The sequence below is a fragment of the Apodemus sylvaticus genome, chromosome X (genome assembly GCF_947179515.1).
Source record: "Apodemus sylvaticus chromosome X, mApoSyl1.1, whole genome shotgun sequence".
NCBI lineage: Eukaryota > Metazoa > Chordata > Mammalia > Rodentia > Muridae > Apodemus > Apodemus sylvaticus.
In genome coordinates, this window is record NC_067495.1 from 74,237,363 (window position 1) to 74,256,671 (window position 19,309).

General features: G+C 38.5%; 1 pseudogene; it reads left to right on the forward strand.

Annotated features, from left to right (window-relative positions):
• LOC127674555 (BRI3-binding protein-like) overlaps positions 1 to 7,757 on the forward strand; it is an 88,082-nt pseudogene extending 80,325 nt beyond the window's left edge.
• Positions 7,758 to 19,309: the final 11,552 nt, after the last annotated feature.

Here is a 19,309-nt window from a genome sequence, read left to right on the forward strand (position 1 = left end):
GCTTTCAGAACAACAAGGTATACAATGGAGATCTTCTCACATATTATTCATCTGTTTACAGATAAAACTAATGAAAGCGTTCTACATAAGTGGAAGCAAGTTTATCTGCCACATTTTAGCTATACTAGTCCATTCTCACCTTTAGGATAGGATCTGGGTCCAATTTGTTTGACATCATTAATTTCTGTCTTCAACTGAAAAACAACAATGACAACAAAAGACAACAGCCCTTATTAATTTAATAAACATGAAGGGGTAGGCATAAGTTTTGCATAAAAATTGATGTTTCCTGGTTCTCTTGGGCACAAGCCTAGCTCACTTAAATGTAATCTAGGAGTAAGTATGCTATGCAAATAAGCAAATAGATACAAAATGATCTGAGAATGTGAGAAGCTGCAAGTTGTTTGTAGAACTCTGCCAAGAGATGATTGTTAATTCAGTCTTTGTCTTCTCTGTACTGAGCAATGTCAATCACTATATAAACTGTCAGCTCATATCAAAAGCAGTCAGTTTTGTCTTCACTGGCCATTAGGAGTGTGTTTGCAAACTGCAGTTTGGCAGCTTAGAAGAAAAAAAAAAAAAGAAAGACAATGTGAAAGAATATACAGTGATTTGGTTCAAGAATCACATGAATAATATACTCTGAAGACATCCAGATTTTTGAACAGGTATTTGAAAGGACCTTGCACTCTACAAAGCCATATGAAAAAAATACCAACGATGTCTGCATTTGTAAAACTTGTAAAGTATATTTATAACGAAAATACTATAATGTAAGTTACAGGATGCTGGGATTTTCCTCCCACATAAATAATATATAAGCCATTTAAAATGCATTCTTATGCTCCGATTCATTCTCCATAGGAATCTAAGTAAATGTAAGGTTTATAGGAGGTCTTAATTTCTCAGATTGTTTTCTTCCATGAGATTCAATTTGTTTTGTGTTCCATGATATTCTGTTTTGGTTTTTTTTTTCTGTGTGCAAGTCACACTGTACATAACTAAAAAAAAATATAGGCTACTGACAGAAATACATGTGACCAGAGTTAATCCACATTTTTAAAAAATAACTAATAAAAATATAAATGAACAAACAATTGCTAACACAGAAAGCTGAAGAGCAGAAATTCAGAAGTTCCTAAAATGATCAGCTAAGCAAATTGTCAAAATCAATAAAAGGGGATTCATCATCTCTCAAGGCACACTATCTGCACCTGTTTTTTTAAAGGCTATTCCTTAAATTTTAACAACATGTTTTATATTATTATGGTGGCTAAAGTGCTTTAAATCCCTAATATTTTTCAGATAGAATAATTACAGGCACTAAACCTCAAAAAATAAGAACTGCGGTTTAATCAAAATAAAAGATATGTGAATATATTTTTATCCTAATATAAACTACCTCTCTCTCTCTAATAAATTTTCTTGACCACAAAACCTGAACTTAATTCAGTTTCTCTATTCTACCCTATTGTCAAAGACAAAAATAAAATAAATAAGAAAAATGGTTTTATTAAGGCTTTTTCACTAAGGAAAGAACAACAGATCTGAAGATTTAGGTGTCTCAATAGAGTGGTATTTTTCATAACACATTTGTAGGGATTCATTAGCAAGTTAAAGGTGGAAATGATTATGATTGGAAATGTTTTACAATAAACAATGCATATATGAACTCAGATCAACAGAAGATGTTCGTCTCTGTCTATGTAGTTTTGAAGGCCAGTTCAAATTTCAACTATTGGTGCATAATATAGAAATGGACGATTGAAGTTTTTGTATTTGCTCTTACTATTATATCAAGGCAAGAATAGAAAGGAGTATGTTTTTCTTGTCACAGGTAAATGAGGATTTATCATATGTGGAATGATTGAAAAACAGTAAAAATTAATTATCTTTTAAACATATTTGGTTAAGGCATGGTAGAAAAACAAAGAAAATTAACAGAATTTAAAAAGAAAAGGTGACTCTAATTTAAGAGTCTGGTTGAAGCTGACGGACAACTGTAAAGCAAGAATTCTAGCCCAATGGACATCTGCTTAAGGCCTTTCTTCCTTCCCTGTTGAAACTTGCACTTTTACAGGAATTTCACCAGAAAGCCCTTGTTCAACCCTAGTAGCCTCTGCTTTTATGTTAGTACATTAAAATACAATACAGACTACCTCCAAAACTACCATATAATCTGAACTACACAAAATAAAAGAAAAAGTAAAACAATGCTTCTTAGTAACCCTGAGATATAAACTGAAAGTCACCAATATTGTATCTATGGCTAATGTTAGGACACATTATTATATGCCCCAAATCAGAAATAATGCCAACCGTTAGATATTTCTTATTTCATGTGACTCTTTGTTGAGGAGTCCACCTAATGTTCTTAGGTATGTGTATCTTGTTTTCAGTGAGTGCCTTCTTTCTCTTAGCTTCTCTTTTTAAAGGTTTTATTAAAATCTTTGAATAAATCTCTAACTTTTCCTCATACAGTTTATATCTGAAATTCTTTGTCAAAGCCACAAATTCTATGTTTGACTCATTTGAAGGCCCAAAACACTTAACAGAGCACCTCTGGCTGCTAAGGATGAATGTCTAGAGCTATAGTCAAAGGGCCTGAAAATCACTGAAGGAAAACCTCAGATTCAGATAATATGCAAACAGAAATAGTGTTTATTCTGCAGAAACAACCACCATGCAGTGGCCAACAATTTTTGAAATGGTGAACCCAGACAAAAGCATGTAGGTCTTTTTATAGAAAACTGGGGGAAGTGTCTAGAAGGATTAGGTAATCAGAAATCTCTTTTCTGGGTGCTAGAGGGTCAAAGGTGGTCAGTGGTCTGCATTTCCTTTGTCATGAGTGTTTAACCTTAGGAGGAAATAGAGCTGCTCAGCACAGATGGCCCATTTTGAGAATAGATATTTCCACCATTTTAGTGCTTATCCCCAGGGTATTCTTTTGGGGGAGGGTTTATGACCTTATGACCTTTTTTACTGGATTTTATGATCTGTTCCTGGAGTTGGTGCCTTATAGCCTAGTTTTTGTACTCAGTCCAGGTCCTTAAATGGAAACAAATGGAGTTTGTGTGGTCCTTTTATTATCTTTGTTACCACACTGCTTACATGGGGAAGGGCAACATTGGTGTATGCAATTTAGTGAAGCATATGGAGGGTAAAGATTACTTAAGTGCTTCTGTACTGTGTCCTCCCCTGCATAAAGAACCCAGATATCCCATGTCCTCCTTTGTGGTCTAGCCTCGTGAGTATCCTCATTTTCCCATAAGCTTTATCTAGAATGAGTTCCACAGTCAGAGCCCTGGCCTTATCTGACAATCTTGTCCCACACCACTGCAAATTGTAGGCATCCATCAAGGCTCAAATTACCTGAAAACTTTGACAGCTCCCTTCCAGGATTGATCTACCTCCCCAGTAGTATTCAAACTTCCCAGATTCTTCAGTGGTGTGTAGTGAAGTATGCATTCCTGATTGCACCATCCATGACATTTTAACAACCTACCAGATTTATCCTGGTTCCTCCAACCAGTATATAATTCTAATCAGGCCTTCTTTACTTTGAAGAAAAAGCTCTAGGCTTAGGTCAATATCTTCCCTATCTATTCATCACATCACAGGACTTTCCCACATCACAATCAATCTTTGTACTAAGTTTTATCTTTTCCCACACTCCCTGACTTATAAGAGGAAGCACATCCTGTATATCAGTCCAGTCTGCTCCATCCTCCTGACTTCATTCTAGCCAAGCCATTTCCAATCTCTAGACCCAGTGACCCTGGCATCATCTCTTCTTTCCCAAACTGTCATTCCATAACAAACTCAAAATTAACAAAGGAAGCCTATATGTTCAGATCTCATCACAAGGATATCAATAATATAAAATTTCAAGCCAATATCTTTTCTCCAAAACATACCAATAATATAGAAATGCTTACCTACAAGAATTAACAAAATGAATTCCAAGACACAGAATATTTAAAAAAGCATAATCTTCATCAAAGAATTTAATGATTATAAAGAATACAAAGAGAGAACAACTCAATGAAATCCAGGATTAGGAGCTAAAGAACAATAAATGCCTGGGCGATGTCCAATCAAACATAAGGCTGATAGCAATGACAAAGACCAACCATGACTTGAGAATATAAATAAATAAGAAAGCAAAAACATTGAATGGACTAAAGTTGAAAAGGAGATGGAATTGAAAAACCCAATAATCCTATAAAACTCAAAGGAAATCTTTATGGGTAGAATGAATCAAATAGAAGTCTGGGTATTAGGACTTAAGTAAACTAGAGAACAATGATCAAAAAAGGACTATGAAAAAAATTAAGAGATAGGAAAGAAACACAAAGGAAATGGGGGAGACTATGAAGAACACAAAAACAACCTTCAAATTATAAGCACAGATGAGCAAGGAAAATTTTGAGTCAATGGCATAGACTAGAACTTTGACAAGATCATAGAAGAACATGGAATCAAATAAGGGAGAAGGGTGCCATCCCGCATTTACAACTCTGACACATAACTATTCCGAACTGAAAGAATTACAGTGATGGAAATGGAGAGGAGCCTGAGGAAAAGAAGGTCCAGTGACAGGCCCAAAATGGGATCCAGCTCAAGGGAGGTCCCAAGGCCTGACACTACTACTGAGGCTGTGGAGCACTCACAAAAATGGACCTAGCATGACTGCACTCTGGAAGACCCAACAAGCAGCTGAAAGAGTTAGAAGCAGATAATTGCTCCAATCAATGGACAGAATCATATGACTCCTGTTGTTGAATTATGGAAGGCTGAAAGAAGCTGAGGAGAAGGGCAACCCTGTAGGAGGACCAGCAGTCTCAATTAACCTGGACCCCTGAGATCTCTCAGACACTGGACCACCAAGCAGGCAGCATGTACCAGCTGATATGAGGCCCCCAACATATATACAGCAGAAAACTTCCTGGTTTAGTTTCAGTCAGAGAAGACGCACCTAACCCTCAAGAGACTGGAGGCCCCAGGGAATTTAGAGGTCTGGTGGGGTGGGAGCTGGGAGTTGTGGACTTCCACGTGGAGACAGGGTGTGGGGAGTAGGTATGGGATGTGGAACAGTCGGAGGGTAGATAGGGTTGGGAGGAATAAAATATGGAGTGTAAAAAATAAATACATTTTTTAAGAAAAGAAAGAAAACTTACCCTAAAATAAGGAAAGACAAATCCATCCACCAAGACAGAGAACATCAAATAGACAAACCCCTATGACATACCATTTTAAAACACTAAGGATAGATAACAAGGAAAGTGTTTTGAAAGTTACAAAAGAAAATAATGCAAGTCACATATAAAGGAGAGCCGTCAGAGTAACTGCTAACATCTTAATGGAAACACTGAAAGCCAGAAGATTCTAGAGCAATGTGTTCCAAGTTCTAAAGACCATGACAGCCAATCTAATATGATATACTCAGCACAACCATAAGATGATTGAAGGAAAAAAAAGTTTCTACAGCATATACAGCTTGATATATATATATATATATATATATATATATATATATATATATATATATATATATCCAGAAAACCAAAATTAATGAACATACAGGAAGCATTATTTTGGGCTTAAAATAGGAATTAGCAAAGAGACTGGAATTGTTATGCCCAGATCACAGGGTCCCTGATGACCACCAGAGACCACCAAGAATCGAACACATATGCAAAAGCAAATGATCTTTTTCAAGCTCCAGTTTGGCCCCCTCCAACCTCTCAAACTCAGTGGGTAGTTTGGAATGTAGTGAGCTGGTACGAGCTTTGAATTTTTTATCATGGTTGCAGCAGGGTAAGAGACTTTCTATCTTGACAGTCACGTGATTGGTTGACATTTGATTGGTGCATTTCTCTTGGCTAGAAATAATTTCAGCTCGGTAGGAACAATATTTGCAAGCTTAATCTCTTTTGAGATATTAAGTACTTTTCTCTTAAGAACTGATTGGTTGTTTATAGGGTTGGAGTGGTTATTTGTTTAGGTGAATTAAGGCTGTTGCCAGAGTGACATGTTTCCTGGAACAATTTGGAAATTTTCCAGAAGCTGAGTTCACTCTAAGGGTGGTGTCAATTGGTGCATTTGGGTCAAAGAAAAAGAAAATAACAAAAGAATAAAAACTTCCTCAAACTAAATGAATATGCAAAACGACAAACCCACAGGACATATTGAAAGAAGTTCCTACCCATGAGGGGCTTCTTCCTTTTCAGAGGAGAAATAGAGGGGAATTAGGATGAGGGGCTGTGTGTGTGGTGGGAGGGGGTGACTGGGAGGACAGAAGAGGCTGCAATGCTGATGTAAACTGAATAAATATATAAGTTAATAGAAAAAGCATAAATATATTGCTTACGGTTACCACTTCAAAAAATTTGGGACAAAAAAGTAAAAAAAAAAAAAAAAAGCGAACCTAGTAAACATCAAGAATAATAAAAATTAGAGTAGAGATCAGCAAAATAGAAAGAAAACAATACAAAGAACAATAAATTCAAGAGAAGAGCAAAAGTTACAGCCCTCACCTCAACTATCCAAAAGAAAAAAAGGAGGGGACCCTCATTTACAAATGAAGAGGGAAACATTACAACAGACACCAAAGGAAATCATAATACTATAAAGGAATATTTCAAAAACCTGAACTCCATTAAGCTGGAAAACCTAAAAGAAATGGATGAATTTCTAGCTTTAGTCAAACCACAAACTAAAACAATTAGAGGTCAACAACAGAGAGACTAATAACAACGGAGATGAAAATGTTAATAAAAATCTTTCCAGCTATGAAAATTCCAGGACCAGATGTATTCTCAGGAGAATTTTACCATTCAAAGATACAGACAACCTTTCTTAATGAAAGTAGCAACAGACACAGAATTCTAAAACTTCTATATAGTATCACTTGAATACCCAGACCCGATGAAGAAACAATAATGCCCAGGAGCCCCGGATCCCAGTCCTGGCTGGGCTGCAGGTGTTGCTGCTGGTTCTACTTCTGGCCCTGCTGTTGCTGCTGCTGCTGCTGCTGCTGCTGCTGCTGCTGCTGCTGCTGCTGCTGCTGCTGCTGCTGCTGCTGCTGGGTTTGATGACTCCTGGAGCGCAGGGGGATGGGGCCCGCGGGGCTGTGGACAAGACCAGCCACCTGTGCAGGAAGAGCAGCTTCTCGTAGAGTGTGGGCAGCCTTGTCGGAGAGGACAATGTGCTTGGCTCAGAAGTTATTGTCCAGGCTGACTGAGCAGTTCGTGCAGGGAGTGGACATATTCTTAGAAACGTTATGGAAAGTTTGGATGGAGCTCCTAGAAATCTTTGGGCTCGATGTATCCAACCTTTTATAGTACTTCAGCCCAGCCTCGGTGGCAAATAGTCCCGCCCAGGCACTGGTGCTGGTTGGTGTGGTTCTCCAGGTCTACTAGTTCTAGTCTCTGACCTTGGGCTTAACCTTCAGCCTTCTACACCTGGTGTTTGGCTGCTTCTTCTGGCTCGTGCATGTCATCCCATTCTCCATGTCCTGTGTGTACATCCTACATAAGTACGAAGGTGAGCCTGAGCACACTGTGCTGCTGCTTTGCATTGTGGTGGCCATCTACTTCATTACGGGGCCCATGGGCTACTGGTGAGGCACTTCCGGTGGCCTATGCAGCCCCAGAGTGGAGGAGAAACTTGAACATCAGGAGAACCAGGTGAGATTGCTCAACTTCCGCCTCAACAGGGTGCTCAAGAACCTTGACCACTCCAAGGACAAGTGAACTTTAGCTACCTAGCAGTCCAAAAGACAGCAAAAAAAAAAAAAAAAGAAAGAAAGAAAGTAAAAGAAAAGAAAAGAAAAAACCGCAAGCCTCACAATAAACTGAGCAAAAATGCCGCAACTGGTATTTCCCACTGTATTGCTCTTAGGAGCCATTGGAGGAGACAGAACTTCGGTAGATTGCCAGTGGGAAAACATGTTTTACACAATGCATATACCCCTGTTAGCTGTGTAGTAATATAACATTATCTGTGCAGAAAGCATAAATTTGAGTTTTTTTCAAACATTTAAATACATATTTTGTAAGGTTTTTAAATAAAGGCAGATGGAGTCAAGTTTATCAGCACTTTGAAGGGAACACTTGACGTTTTTGTTTTTAAGGATTAAGGATTAAGGATTAAATTAGCTGGTGGGTGAGCACCCTGTACAAAATCTTCATTTTCCCAAATGTAACCTTTATTTCATGTCTTTTGGGGTTGTTGGTGACCAGGTTAACAAGTGCTGTCTCTTGTAACTGTGGACCCTTGGGCTTCAGAGTTTTGGATCCTAGAGACCCTGTGAGCTCTCTGTTCATTGTGCTCCTTCATGTCTATTTCTGTTATAAATGGTGCTGCAGCTGCTGAACCCACCACTATCCTGCCCATTGGTCTTCTGAATGAAGGTACCCACAAGATATCCTGAGATCTTTCTCCTCTCTGGACTTCAATGTAAACTAACCCTAGCCTTTCCAGAAACAAAGCACGTAGATGGAGATGCAAACTGTCTTCGGAGTTTGATGCTAAGAACTGCATGGGCCCTAAAGATCATTGCAGAATCCAGCGGAATCTCGAATTCCCTGTTTGCCAGCGAGGCCCAGAGAACCAATTGGACCCTCATGGGATTCGCTTATTTCTTTGCTTCTAATTGACTCAGGACCATAAAAGATAAGGGAACCATTCATGGCCAGTAACATCCTTCACTTCATTCCTTCTAGAACATTTGTAGGCATAAGCAATCTTGATAACTGAATTGCTTGTGCTGAAATTTTTATAATTGTGTGTTTGGTGCTTTTTAAATCTGGGGTTCAGGACATTTCTGTTAATAGCTAAACCTCTGGGTGCAGAGATCCTTCTGCCAGCATTCTGTGGAAAGAAAGCTTGCTTTTGCAGGATGTGACTGGGGTCGCCTGTGAGGACAACCTTCAGTGAACCCTGCAGCCACTGATTCCCAACTTCATCTGCCATGAGAGCACCTGTTGGCTCTCATGGCAGACCTTGGTGGAGCCACCCAGTTGATGCCAGCTCTGGTGTCATATGTCTGTGATGGTCTGTCTTTGGTTACAAGTATCTGCCACACAGATTTGGGTCTTTGAGGATGTGACCTCTGGAACCCATACTGGGGAAATCTCTCCCAGGGATTGTAAACTTCTGGTCTGAAACATTCCAGTTATATTGTTTAGATACTGGAAACAAGTCTACTTGTGGCACAGGGAAGGGGCACATTGGTGGCTAATGCCTTCTTTCCTTCCAAATGTCTGGCCATATCATACTAAAAGATTGCTTTTCGGATGTTGGCTAGGGGGTGGTCTCTCTCTGTGAAGCTGAGCCCTCTTGCTCCTGCCTTGGCTTCTCTCGTGGCCACTTGAGATATTCTAGGTCGGGTCCTATACAGTCCACTGGAGCTGAGTGTGCAATCCCAGAATTCAGGAAGCAGAGAGAGGAGGATTGCTGCTATCTGAAGGCCATCCTGGTCTAAGAGGTATATTTCAGGACAGTCAGGGTTACACAGTGAGACCAAAAGCCAGGTGTAGTAGCACAGGAGAGCCAGAGGCAGACACATCTGAGTTTAAGGCCAGTCTGGTCTACATAGTGAGTTCCAGGCCAGGCAGTGTTATACATTGTGGCCTTGTCTCAAAACAATAGCAACAAAAATTTTTGAAAAATATCTACAATATTCTTTTCCAGCCTTACCAAATATAGACTCTGAAGCCATTTTTACAGTTGAATATATATAGTATGTATATACATATATATGCTATACATATTCATATATATGTATATATGCACTATATATTCATATATATTCATGTACATACACACACAAGATGCCTTCATTTTAATATTTACATTTAATTACTATGATGTTTTGAGACAGAGTCTCATGTATTTAAGGCTGGCTAGGTGGCTGAGACTGGCCTTAAACTTCTGATCCTTCTGTCCCCACCCCCTGAGCGCAGGAATAATGTGTGTGTGTGTGTGTGACAATGATTCCATTGTATGCATGCCTTGGGATGAACATGGTGTATGCATGTTAAAAGAGCACTTTAGAGTACAGTCCTGGATGCCACAATAAAATCTGTGTAAGAGAAACTTACAACAAATATCGTCCTAAATGGAGTGAAGCTAAAAGAAATCCCCCTAAAGTCAGGAATGAGGTAGGATGTCCACTATCTTTACTGTTTCCAATATTGTGCTCAAAATGCAAGTTGGAAGCAATAAGAGGGAAAATTTTAAAGGGATACAGAAAATGAAGAACTCAAGCCATCCCTACTTGTAGATGATATATTAGGATACATACTAAGATCACAAATATGTAACCAAAGTGCTTTTGAAAATGATAAACAACTTCAGCCATATGGCAGTATACAGAATCAACTTGCACAAACCAATAGTAGTTCTTTACACCATCAAGGCATACAGAGAAGGAGATCATGAACACCATCCCATTTAACAATAGCCTCAAGGAAAATGAAATAACTAGGAATAATCCCTACCCAGAGTAGTGAAGGACCTCTATAATAGAAACACTAAAGCTCTGAAGAAAGAGATAAGGAAATACATTAGAAATGCAAAAACATTTCATGTTCATAGATGGGCAGTTCTAACATTGTGAAAATGAACATTCTGCCAAAGTCTATTTATAGATTCAGTGTAACACCAATAAAAATTTTCATCTCATTTTTTCATAAAAATGGGAAAAAACTATCCTAACATTGATATGGAATCACAAAAGACCAGAGATAATCAAAACAATCCTGTACAAAGACAATAAAACTGGGTATATTATAATTCCAGGTCTTAATATGTATTACAGAGCCATAATTAATAAAAATAATGTTACATTGGCAGAAACAAGAAAAAAGAAAAACAAACAAAAAAGCCAGACATGTCTACCAATGGAAGACACAGAAATAAGCACACATAAATTCAACTACATAATGCATGACAAAGACTTCAAAAAGATCATGGAAAGAAGAAAGCATCTTCAGTAAATTGTGCTGGGAAACTAGATGTCTACATGTAGATAAGCCCAATGTCTAGAGTTCACACCATTTTTTTGAGTCCAAGACTGCTTGAACCTCTGGCTTCTATAGTAATTACTTGTGATATGAATAAACTTGCAGATCTTGCAAGCTCTCATTTAATCACACTAATTGCTCATTTTTTGGAGTCAAACTAAAGGCAAGCATATAGGCCAATGTAAATATGGGGAGAAAAATATGGGGATGAGAAATACATTCTTGAATATACAGTAACCTAATATACACAGTGGAAACATTTTAAAAACTGGAGTTGAACTAGCAAAAAATGAAATTGAATTCATATGCTAAAAAATGAAATATGAAGTAATGACCTATTATAAACATTGATAAGTGTGTGAAGTTAGAATCCTTGTATTCATTGATGATTTTAAAATAAATGGTTATGAAAAAGTATGGTTTTCCTCAAAAGTACAAAAGAACTGCCATATTATCTACTAGTTTACTTTCTAAATATTATCTAAAATATTTGCAATAAGTATCCCTAAGAGAAACTTGCATATATATGTTAATGTTATCATCATTAACAATACCTAAGAAGATGAATTAATTTCATTTGGCATTGACAGATGAATGAGCAAGTTCTGATGTATTTATAAAAAGGAGTATCATCCTTCTTTTTTGAAAAACAGAAAATTCAGTTACACCCCACAATCTGGGTGGGTATTTGTGACCTTCAAACAAGTGAAATAAGAAGATAAGACACAAAAAGACAGGCAATGCATATTTTCACTTGTATGGCTGGCTCTTAATGGCACCATTCTTGGAAAATAGTTTTCAGAAACTAGAAGAAATAAGAAAGGAAAAACTGTTAAACAGATATAAATATTTTTCCTTTAGGAACAGAAATGATTTCCAGGGATTTGTTGAAAATATTATGAGTCTTGCCCATGTAAATAGTCATTATATTATACAATTAAAATGATTAAGATAATAAATGTATTGTTAGGCATTTTTCTCACAATAAATGAAAATAAATAAGACACTTTAAGCATAAGTATGGAAATGCATCGATATGGGACATTTGAAGGCAAATAAACTAAACCTAAGTGTAGCAGTGGACTTGGGAAATTGTTCCCATGTATATCTGCATTAACAGTTGTAGACATACTATTTATTAATATTCATACTATACAAATAGAAATAGACAGTGGATAATAGGACCTGGATTCTTTACTGTAGGAATAGATGATTACAGATAAGCAAGGAAAAGAGGCTAAAGTAGTCCATGCGGTAAAAAAATTAGGTTAATAACAAAAGTATAGAATCATACTTAACCTTATATAGACACTGACAGATACCAACTATGTAGATATATTTCTATGCCTAGGGCAGGAAACACATTTACTTGCCTCATCAAAGGAGATGAATTAAATCCAAGAATATTTCTAGCAGAACTACACAGTACTACTACCACCCAGGTTATGTTTTCTAGTGCCATATCCAGTAGAAATATTCTTAGATAAGATGATTCTAAGACTATGAAGAATTCATTCAAGATGAACCTAAAACATTTTATAGTATCAAGATGCATAGAAATGCTAAAACAATATAAGAATAAAAATAACAGGTGTGTCAAATAAAAGGTGTGTCAAAAGGGCAGGGGAGTGAAATGATAGAAGCAACAATGTTTAAGACATTTTTGTTGCTGAAACATTTTGAGCAAAAGAAAATACAGAATAATATCCTTTGATTTATGAGGCAAGTTGACATGCACAATGATAACTCACAATATCAGCACCTTTACTATGTATTATATGATGACAATGATACTTTAACTCAGTACAATTCTTCCCAAGTGTTTAATAACCCAGAGCAATTATAATGAAAACATTATACCAATTATAATAAGGCCATTCTATAAAGCATGTGACTAGTACTTCTTGAAACTGTCAAGATATTCATTAACCAGAGAAAGCCTAAGGAAGAACAGCAAATTAAATGCAATTTTTTTAATCCCAAGATAAAAGTGTCTCTATTGCAACTTGGGAATATCTTGCCAGACCAGTTATTGTTGTGGTTCATAAGCTTTACAGCTATGCAGTACTGTTAATTGCTTTTCTCCCTTGGCAGCTTGCATAACACCTTATGATGCTGTGAGAACTAGTGCTCAGTGAGGAGGCTTCCAGGATATTTTCTGCTTAATTTCTCTAAGGCTGTGTCATGTAAGTGGATACTGTCTTCAATAATGAGTGTTTACTACCTTCATTTTCTGAAAGGTCACCATAAGAAATGGCCATATTTACAATGGTTTCAAAGTCTCTTGTACTCCCTTAACCAACAATTCCAAAGGGAGAATTCACTTGCCTGATGTTTTAGGTTTTGTTAAGTAACCTGTGGCTCTTTAGGGAATTATTATCATCCCAAGTGGCAAAACCACATTTAAATCTTAAATCTAGGAATTGGAGAGATGAATTAATAGCTAAAAGTGTCTGGTGCTCTTGTATATGACCCATTGGTTCTCAGTACCCACATCATTGCTTATGACAATCTATAAATCTTGATGGGAGATCTGGCACCCTCTTCTGGCCTCTGTGGGAACCAAGTGTTTTTATAATTCACTTAGATAATGCAGGCAAAACACGCATACAGGGAAAATAAAATAATATAAAATATCTAGGCATACTTATGTATATATTCATGCATGCACATATGTTATGTATTTTAAGTACACATATAATAGTCTTAATCTATGGCCTTTTCAAATGTTGTTAGTGTTGGGCATATTTCTTACCTGCCTAAATTTGGGTATTACCCTACCTCTTTCCTCCACAGTAAAGTCATTTCCCACTTTCCCCAATTCCCCATTTCATAGCACCACTATGCTCCTCTTCTCCTTTCTAGAAAACCACTTCCCCACTCCCTACAGACTCCTTAAGTTTCTGTCTTCTGTTGTTATATACTTAAATTTGAAGATTTGGGCCTAGGATCCCCAGTGAGATAGACTATGTAGTGTTTGCCTTTCTGGGTCTGGGTTTCTTTACTCAGTATACATATCAGTTATGTCTATTTATATAAAACATTCATAATTTCCTTTAAATTTTTTTATTTGATAAAACATTTGCATTTACATTTATTTATTTACATTTATTTACATTTCAAATGATTTCCCCTTTCCTTGATCCTCCCTCCCCGAAAGTCCCATAAGCCCTCTTCCCTCATCCTGTTCCCCCATCCACCCCTTCCCACTTCCCTGTTCTGGTATTCCCCTGCACTGCTGCACAGAGCCTATCAAGAACAAGGGGTCACTGCTTCCTCCTTCTTGGACATCATTTGATATGTGGATTATGTCTTGGGTATTCCAAGCTTCTAGGCTAATATCCGCTTATCAGTGAGTGCATACCATGATTGATCTTTTGAGACTGGATTACCTCACTTAGTATGATGTTCTCCAGCTCCATCCATTTCTCTAAGAATTTCATGAATTCATTGTTTCTAATGGCTGAATAATACTCCATTGTGTAAATATACCACATTTTTTTTTATCCATTCTTTCGTTGAAGGATACCTAGGTTCTTTCCAGCTTCTGGCTACTACAAATAGGGCTGCTATGAACATAGAGGAGCATGTGCCCTTATTTTATGCTGAAGAATCCTCTGGGTATATGCCCAGGAGTGGTATAGCAGGGTCCTACAGAAGTGTCATGCCCAGTTTTCTGAGAAACCGCCAGACTGATTTCCAGAGTGGTTGTACCACCTTGCAATCCTACCAGCAGTAGAGGAGTGTTCCTCTTTCTCCATATCCTCACCAACACCCTCTGTCTCCTGGGTTTTTAATCTTAGCCATTCTGACTGGTGTGAGGTGAAATCTCAGGTGAAATGTTTTGATTTGCATTTCCCTAATGACTAATGATGTTGAACATTTCTTAAGGTGCTTCTTAGCCATCCAAATTTCAGGTGAAAATTCTTTGTTTAACTCTGTACCCCATTTTTAATAGGGTTATTTGGTTTTCTGGGGTCTAACTTCTTGAGTTCTTTGTATATATTGGATATTAGCCCTCTGTCAGATGTAGGGTTGGTGAAGATCTTTTCCCAAATTTTGGTTGCCGACTTGTCCTTTTGATGGTGTCCTTTGCCTTACACAAAGTTTGTAATTTTATGAGGTCCCATTTTTCAACCCTTGATCCTAGAGCGTAAGCTATTGGTGTTCTGTTCAGGAACTTTTCCCTTGTGCCCATGTCCTCAAGGGTCTACCACAGTTTCTTTTCTATTAGTTTCAGTGTGTCTGGATTTATGTGGATGTATTTGATCCAGTTGGAGTTGAGCTTAGTACAAGGATCAATTCATATTCTTCTGCATTCTGACCTTCATTTGAACCAGCACCAATTTCCCTTATGAATATTGATACAAAAATACTCAGTAAAATTCTTGCCAACTGAATCCAAGAACACATAAAAATGATCATTCATCATGATCAAGTAGGCTTCATCCCAGGGATGCAGGTATGGTTCAATGTAAGGAAATCAATTAATGCAATCTACTACATAAACAAACTCAAAGAAAAAAACATATGATCATTTCATTAGATGCTGAAAAAGCATTTGACACAATTCTGCATCCTTTCATGCCTTAAGTCTTGGAGAGAACAGGAATTCAGGGCCCATACCTAAACATAGTTAAAGCAATATACAGCAAACCGGTAGCCAACATCAAACTAAATGGAGAGAAACTTGAAACAATCCCACTAAAATTAGGGACTAGATAAGGCTGCCTCCTCTCTCCATATATTTTCAATATAGTACTTCAGGTACTAACTAGAGCAGTTAGACAACATAAGGAGGTTAAAGGGATACAATTTGGAAAGGAAGACGTCCTTTAATATATTTTTATTTCATTTTCTCTCTATATATATATATATATCAATGACATGTATGTTCACTTCTCAGCATTCTCTAATTACTATAGGATGGACAGGATTTGTTTTTTTGTTTGTTTGTTTGTTTGTTGTGGGAAGCCATTAGAGATCCTCACTATGGCCCAGAGGGCTGACAGGGCAAAGGTCCTGAGTAAAACAAAGAAGAGACTCTCCCTGTGATTGTCGGTGGAAGGAAGTCCTGCGGGATGTCCCAGACTATCCAAACATCAGATGTCTCCACCAGAGGACCCTTATCTCTTCCCACTGAAATTGCTAAGAATGCACCTCCCTCTTTTCTTCTTGCGTTGAGAAGAGCTCTTCCTCTGAGAGCTTAAAACCTGTGTACCCCGGAACATTAAACGAAGCCTCGACAATTGAACCCCCCTTGCCTGGCTTTCTTCTTTCTCTCCCCCCTTTTACCCTTGGGTCCCTTCGGTCCCTTCGGAACCCTGGAGGAACTGGACCTGCTGGACGGGTCAGTTTGTTTTGTTTTTTTATTCAATATATTTTTATTTACATTTCAAATGATTTCCCCTTTTCTGGCCCCCTACTCCCCGAAAGTCACATAAGCCCCCTTCCCTCCCCCTGTTCTCCCACCCACCCCTTCCCAATTCCCTGTTCTGGTTTTGCCTTATACTGCTACACTAAGTCTTTCCAGAACCAGGGGCCACTCCTCCATTCTTCTTGTACATCATTTGATGTGTGGATTATGTTTTGGGTATTCCAGTTTTCCAAGCTAATATCCACTTATTAGTGAGTGCATACCATGATTGATCTTTTGAGACTGGGTTACCTCACTTAGTATGATGTTCTCCAGCTCCATCCATTTGCCTAAGAATTTCATGAATTCATTGTTTCTAATGGCTGAATAGTACTCCATTGTGTAGATATACCACATTTTTTGCATCCATTCTTCTGTTGAGGGATGCCTGAGTTCTTTCCAGCTTCTGGCTATTATAAATAAGGCTGCTATGAACATAGTGGAGCATATATCCTTATTACATGCTGGGGAATCCTCTGGGTCTATGCCCAGGAGTGGTATAGCAGGATCTTCTGGAAGTGAGGTGCCCAGTTTTCGGAGGAACCGCCAGATTGATTTCCAGAGTGGTTGTACCAATTTGCAACCCCACCAGCAGTGGAGGAGTGTTCCTCTTTCTCCACATCCTCACCAACACCTGCTGTCTCCTGAGTTTTTAATCTTAGCCATTCTGACTAGTGTGAGGTGAAATCTCAGGGTTGTTTTGATTTGCATTTCCCTCATGACTAATGAAGTTGAGCATTTTTAAAGATGTTTCTCCACCATCCGAAGTTCTTCAGGTGAGAATTCTTTGTTTAACTCTGTACCCCATTTTTTAATAGGGTCATTTGGTTTTCTGGGGTCTAACTTCTTGAGTTCTTTGTATATATTGGATATTAGCCCTCTATCTGATGTAGGGTTGATGAAGATCTTTTCCCAATTTGTTGGTTGCCGATTTGTTCTTTTGATGGTGTCCTTTGCCTTACAGAAACTTTGTAATTTTATGAGGTCCCTGTAAGACCCCAAAAACCGAGGGTGCCCCAGCACCCCCACACCGCAGAAGGCGACATACAAATCACTCGCGAGAAATGGTCTCAATGCAATAGCATGAGGATTTCTTTATTCCAGAATTCTGGGTTCCATAGCAGTGCACCATGCAGGGTTAGAGGACTATGGACCCTGAGTGCCGAATTGCGACAGCTTTTATAAGTTTACTACAGACCCCGCGAATCACAAACCAATCATTTCTTAGCATGGAGAGCCCGCAAATGTGAGCCAATTGATTTGTTCCACTCCATAGTTTTTAGGCCAATCAGTTTAAATTATCGGTGCCTGCGCTCAGTGGACCAATTAGTTTCCTATAATGTCTATAGCTGTGTGAACTCCTGCTTAGGGGTAATGGCATAAGTTTACAAGTTTACAGAAGATAGCCCATTTCCAGTTACCCTATGGGGCTAGGATCACCTATTCAAGGCCTTTCTGCTAGGTGTAAACAAAGGGCAGGCTCTGGAATGTGACCTTTTACCTAGTTTCTAACAAAACGAGATAACATTTTAAACTCCTGATTTCTTGGGGTCATTAGAGTTAGGCTGTATTATTTTCTATCCTTTTCAGTCCCATTTGTCAATTCTTGATCTTAGAGCATACACTATTGGTGTTCTGTTCAGGAACTTTCTCCCTGTACTGATGTCCTCAAGGGTCTTCCCCAGTTTCTTTTCTATTAGCTTCAGAGTGTCTGGCTTTATGTGGAGGTCCTTGATCCATTTGGAGTTGAGCTTAGTACAAGGAGACAAGGATGGATCAATTCGCATTCTTCTGCATGCTGACATCAGTTGAACCAGCACCATTTGTTGAAAAGGCTATTTTTTTTCCATTGGATGTTTTCAGCTCTATATTCTTTGTTTACATTCCAATTGCTTTCCCCTTTTCCAGTTCCCCCCCTCCCCTTATGTCCCATAAGCCCTCTTCTCTCAACCCATTTCCCAATCACCCCCTCCCATTTCTCTGTCCTGGTACTCCCCTACAGTGCTGTATCAAGCCTTTCCAGAACCAGGATCCTTTAAAATATTTATCTTTATTTTTTATAAATTTCATCATGTGTATGGATATTTTCATGCATATATGTCTGTTCACAGCTGGAGTGTTGGTGCCCTCAGAGGCCAGTAGAGGGCAACAAATTCCTTGAAACTGGAATTAAAGAAGTTTGTAAAATACCATCTGTGTAGCCCAACCCACTCCCACCTCCCCCTCTGCCTTGATTTCCCTATGCTGGGACATCTAGGGAGCCTTCACAGGACCAAGGATGTCTCCTCCCAATGATGCCCAACAAGGCATTCCTCTGCCACACTTGTGTCTGTAACCATGTGTACCCCTTCGTTGATGGCTTAATCCCTGGGACTTTTCGGGGGAGTGGTTGGCTTACATCATCATTCTTCCCATGGGGCGACAAATCCCTTCAGCTCCTCCATTCCTCCCTCCAAATCCTCCATTGGGGACCCCACACTCAGTCCAATGGTTGGCTGCGAGCATTTGTTTCTGTATCTGTAAGGTTCTGGCAGAGCCCCTCAGGAGGCAGTCATATCAGGCTCCTTTTGGCAAGCATTTCTTGTTACCCATAATAGTGTCAGGTTTAGTGACTGTTTATAGGAGGAATCCCCAGGTAGGATAGTCTCTGTGTGGCCTTTCCTTTCAGTATCCGCTCCACACTTTGTCTCCATAGTTGCTCCTATGAGTATTTTGTTCCTTTTCTCAAAAAAACCCAAAGCTCCCACACTTTGGTCTTCCTTCTTCTTGAGTTTCCTGTGGTCTGTGAATTGTTTCTTGTTTATTCTGACCTTTTGGGCTAATATCCACTTATCAGTGATTGCATACCATGTGCATTCTT